Below are 6,011 nucleotides of genomic sequence, written 5' to 3' on the forward strand. Positions count from 1 at the left end.
AAAAGCAGCATTTTCGGCATATTTTACTTTTTTACTATCGAAAAGGTAAAAATGCTGTTCAAGCAAGAAAAAAATTATCCGATGTGTATGGAGAAGATGTATTGACAGAACGCCAGTGCCAAAACTGGTTTGCAAAATTTCGATCCGGCAATTTTGATGTTGAAGATGCACCACATTCTGGAAAGCCAGTTGAAGCTGATGAAGACAATAAAGGCATTAATTGATCCAAACCGGCGAATAACAAACTCGTGAGATCGCTGAGAGATTAAATTTATCGAATTCGACCGTTCATGATCATTTGAAACGCGTCTGATTGAAAATCGTCTTTTATTTTCATAAGAAAAAACGAAATTACTTTCCGAACAACCTAATAATTTTACCGAATTATTGGCAAAAATAAAATATAGTGGAAGGAAAATCAAAATTAAATAAATTTAATATTATTTATTGTTACTACACTGTTAAAAATGTCATGAAATTTAATGTACTTTTAAGTTACATAAATTCAATTTTATGACGCCAAATTAAATTTAATGTATCTGCCACTGAAATATATATTTGTGTATACGTACATGAAATTTAGTGTACTTTTCATAAAATTTTGCGAAGTTTAGTATATTTTTTATTAAATTTTATGTAGATTTTTACATGAAATTTAATGAAAGTAAACGTTAAATTTAAGTTACTTACAACTTCATTTTCATTAACAACATTAAATATTTTTAATGTACCTGCTTGAAATTTGCTTCCGTTACATGTAACGAAAGCAAATTTCTGTTTTTTAACAATGTATAATAAAAATATCAAACAGTTTCAAATATTGTTCAAAACCAAATAGTTTTTTAAAATCTGAAATGTATCTTGGAATATTAAAAATTAAACTTTATCTTTTTTACTATAAATACATACTTAAATAATATATGTAAAGTATTTATTATTAGATGCGTTTTAGTCATTCAAATAATTTCTTTATTTATATTATCTCTAAAATTTAAATTCAAGTAAACAATTTAACAATAATAATATATTTTCTCTCTAAATGCATTTTCTAAACAGTATAAATGTAATGCAATTGTACTTAATGTCTAATCGTGCATAAAATTCTTATTCTCTCTATTGATGGAATAGGATAAAATGAATGCGAACGAGTACGAAAATATTTATCCGTAAAGATGCAAAATCGCGGCAATGTAACACTTGGATTTTATTCGACAAGCGATGTCTCGTTAAGAACGCAATCTCATCGTTCTCGTTTGCCATTCCTTCTTCCTATTCGTATTTTTCCGAATGCGGAGTGAAAAGGATGCATACCCTATCAATGTCAAACACGAAAAGTGAAATTCCTGAGATAGCGATCTGTCCTCGACAGATCGTTGCAAGAACGATCGTGCTGAATTTGGGATACGAGTGCGCTCCTTATGTCAAGAATTGGTTATTTAACAAAAAAAACTCCAAGTGTGTACGCAAATTTTGATTTTGATCTTTCTCTTGAGAAAAATTTAGGAATTTTTATGTCACAAGTAGAAAATAAAAATATAAGCCAAATAAAGTGTATATATCTTCAAAAAGCAAATGGATTTCACACATACGGTTTGAATATACAGATATGCAAACGTCTAAAATGAGTATTGATATTTATATTTTTTCAAAAGACAAAGATAAGTGCTATACTGAAATATAATTGAGCCAAATCTTAAAACAAAAGTTGTTGTGTCTACCAGTCCAAGAAATCGATCGGAAGGTCAAAAATATTGCGACAGGCATTTCATATGCATATACTTATCGTTCAATCTGGTTATTAATTTTTAAAAAATAGTAAGATGTTGCGTCTCTTTTCTTCCTATACTAACTCTCAGTCTAATAAGATAATAAATATATTTTTTCTATTCTTGCAGATCTACATATTTTGTAACTCTTAACGCAAATTTCATTATTATTACAACGCCGCTAAACAGCTCTTTTATTAAAAACGTTGCGCATCAGCGGCATTACGGCCATGGCACACAAAAAACTTAAGGCAGTAAGAAGTAAGCAATAAGAAAATCAACATGTTGGATTGGTTACTGCTTATGCTATGGCTTTACAGACTCTACTATGATTAGTCAATTCGCATATTGCTTACGTTTTACTGCTTCAGTTTTTTTGTGTGTCATAGCCTTGGTAACGAAACTTGTGTTAAGAGTTACAAAATAGACTTATTAATGATCTCGTTAATAAAAGATAATATGCTATATATTATGTTATCAGTTATTATACACGTAATAAGTGATTATAATTCATTTATATACAAAGTAACAAGGCCAAAGTGAAGGACTTTTAAAGGCTACATTTATGATTATAAGTTTGTACAATGTGTATTGAAAGCATTTTCATGTATATTTATTTACAAAAAAAAAAAAGATAAAATAGCAAGCGATTATTATTGCACTCGCATTTGTAATACACATGTCTATCGATATAGTTCAGTTAGAGTAACTCCAGTATATACGCCGTACCTATTAAAAACTTAATTTATTAAGTATTATTTACTATGTTTAAAGTAAACAAACTATATCAGTAAAAACTTTATACTGTCTACTATATATATTATGAAAAAAATATTAGAAATCTTAAACATTTATATTTCATATTAAAAAATAAACTTTTTTAAACCCTTGCATTTTTTGCCAAATATTCCATAGAGGTGGGATATATGAGAACTCTAATATGCTACTCATAGGGGAAGGGGAGGAGGGTATGTACAGCTCATAAAAAATTTACAAATAATGCATATAAATAAGATGTAAAACGACACAATAACGTATAAAATGCGTTTATAAAGTTTTATTAAGGAATAAGAATGATAAATATGTATGTATATGAAATAATAAATAATAATTACAATCTTCCCACATATATTACAAGTGTTATGACATAAAGTACATATTCCATGTAATGCGTTTATTGGATTTAGTGCGCTGAATTCAATCTGCGCATTTTGTATGCTTTGGGCATAAATCCCGCTCGCTAAAAATGTATATCCCAAACAGATAGGATATACAAGACAACAAACTAAACAAAGAATACAAGAGCAAAGTACTTGTATTTTGTTTTACAACATGCTTTACACTCCTCTACATTCATGTATCACGAAATAACCACTAAGTCTTTTGCACGTCCTACAGTAATCATTTTATGTAGATTATAATTTATGATGATGCTATTTAATGCAGTGACAAATCGATTCAACTCACAATAATTTCATTAATATTAACAATAAGAAATTGAAATTGTAACTATACTAATATAACATAAAGATATGTAATAGAGAATAGTTGCTGAAAAATTACCCCCATTACTTCTACTTTTTCTGACTTCTGCGGCGTAAATCCCAGCGCGTATTTGCCGGAGTTACCCTATATTATCTTATTATTGCAATCCAAAAAGTTACGATTGATCTATGTAACTCAAAAATTTGCTAGTTAATGCATTCTACATATAAATGCAATTTGTTATGAGAACTTTAACTGGGTTACTTTCACGCAATCCGTGCAATACGCAAAGAAGTCAAGCACAACTTACTGCATTTCACGAATGTATTTCATTTTATTATAAAAACCAAAGTAGAACACCGCGAAATATAACTTTTATTAACAATTAAAATAAAGAAACATCGAAACACATCATCATGTTTTTTTTCCGAAACTCTATTAATAATCAGTATCAATGCGCTCCTTGCCCTGATAAAAAGTGAGCAAATTTTACGAAACGTTGGTATTAGCAATGGATAAAAACATGACGACAATCTGCATACCTTTTGATATCTTTGAAGATAATATCCGTGAAAATATAAAAACCGTTACTCTGTTAATAATGTGTGTCGTGAACTTGTGAGATTCCAGCAACACCTTACTGGAATATCTTTGCTGCGATTACGTCATAAGACTGATTTAGTGTCGTGGCGAAGATAAAACAATAACTTTAGAAAGAGTAAGTAACTTTTTAATAAATATTTAATTCAAAGAATACTTGTGTAGTATTTCTCTTGGGTTTTCCAATTCCAAAGATAAACTCGTATCTTGTCGGAGAATCCCATTTTGTAGCTTGAGTGCTATAATACGTATACAACATTATTGTGTATAATATACTGTAATAAAAATTGAACATTGTTTGTCGTACTAATTCTGTCGATGGCAATTATGAGCTTCGGAATCGAAGTGAATGTTATACATCAATGGAAATACATTATATTATAAATGGGATAGTTAGGAACAGAAGAAAGACGCGATAAATTCTGGCACTTATAACCCTACAAAAGCTTTTTAAACAATATATAGGTAGAACAAATAGATGTTGATTCCGGAATATTATAATAATGTTATAATAATTTTGTACAAAGATATAAATTACTTTAAATACGAAGCATCACTACGGTCTGAATGTTAAAATGTTGAACTATTATATATGTTAGTGGCACTTCGTATTTAAAGTAATGTATCTAACATAAACGGTCTTATTTTCCAATCTTATTAAAGATATAAATATTTTTATTAACAAAAACTAATAATTTAAAAGAATGTAACTATTATACATATAATCATATTATAAATATACATTTACTCGTATAATATAATGTATGTGTGTGTGTGTGTGTGTGTGTGTGTGTGTATTTACAGTGTTTTATTTATTGTTAAACTTATAATATAAGAAAAATTCAAATAATATACAATAATATACGTAATATACAAAGTTCTTGTTTTATTAACAAAATATGAGTGCTAAAGTAAACAGCAGCTCTGAAATTCTTTACATATATAAAAGCTCTTCATTTCTCATATATTCGGAAAGACTTCAGTGTCTTTCAGTTCCGCCATATGGACGATACAGCAGAAAGTGTTTTGTGTGCTATCGCTTATGGAATTCTAACGCTTGTATGCATAAAGACACAAATGTCTTATCATGCTTTCTCATTCCTTCTCCATATGCTTTCTTCTCATTCCTTCTCATATCTTCTTATGTCTTCTCCGATACGTTCGCAATTTCGATTGTTTATGACATTTCTGTTCTCGTATGTATAGCGCATTTTCAATTCCACAGGCGATAACATACAAAATCTGTTATGGCGTCCATAACTAAAGCAATGGCAAACATAAGTAATAATTTGATGTAATTAGTTGTAATAAAGTTAAGAATCTAAAATTGGATCTAAAGTTAAGAATTAATCACATTCGATGGTTACTTAGCTGCTTGAACGGTTACGCTATTGAAAAAATTCAACATAGGAGACGTAGATAACTTATTATACGCATGCATTGCGTGCCAAAAATCGTTGGGTTTATTGCTTTATAAAAAAATTTTTAAACTACTTCTTAACTCTGACCCACCCGCATTTTGTTATAAAAACCAGTATTTTATAAAATTTTGTACAATAATGTAAGTGAGGTTATATTAGATCACAATGAAGAAACCATTTATCACAGATGACAGTGAACATAGTGAATTATTCTTATGTAACAATGTTAAACAAAGATAAAATGATTCACTGTGTTACACTGTGACATTTGTGTCTCTTGTTAGAAAGCATTTAAAATAATTGGAATAATCACGGCACTGCATTAAAACCATTATTATTGTCAAAATATTGGCATGATAAGACGACCATTAATGGTCCAACATTGTATATCATGTTTGGCCAGTATAATTACCCATTATCGGACCAAAGTTATCATCTCATAGTATTCCCATTAGTGGGTCAGTCATGGTTGCTATTACCGCGCCAATATAGGCCACCTAGTAACTAATCTTAAGTATTGGACCAATAGTAAAATCCTATATAAGTCAGGTTACAAAAAATAAATAAAAAAAAAGATTATCACTTCGTTGTCTGACCATCTATTTCTCCATCCCTTATTCGACCAAAATTTTCACACTCGTAGAGTTAAGTCATCATAACTATATGTTCACAAAGATAACAAATATTTTATTTTCGTTCCTATATAATGGCCTCATTGATAAGATAACATATATATATA

General features: G+C 29.2%; 1 protein-coding gene across 4 annotated transcripts in view; it reads left to right on the top strand.

The window, feature by feature from the left end:
- Positions 1-6,011, top strand: part of LOC108749179 — a 222,782-nt gene that overhangs the window by 138,459 nt on the left and 78,312 nt on the right. The gene's annotated exons all lie outside the window — the stretch shown is intronic.

Source organism: Trachymyrmex septentrionalis, unplaced genomic scaffold (genome assembly GCF_001594115.1).
Source record: "Trachymyrmex septentrionalis isolate Tsep2-gDNA-1 unplaced genomic scaffold, Tsep1.0 scaffold27, whole genome shotgun sequence".
Lineage (NCBI taxonomy): Eukaryota > Metazoa > Arthropoda > Insecta > Hymenoptera > Formicidae > Trachymyrmex > Trachymyrmex septentrionalis.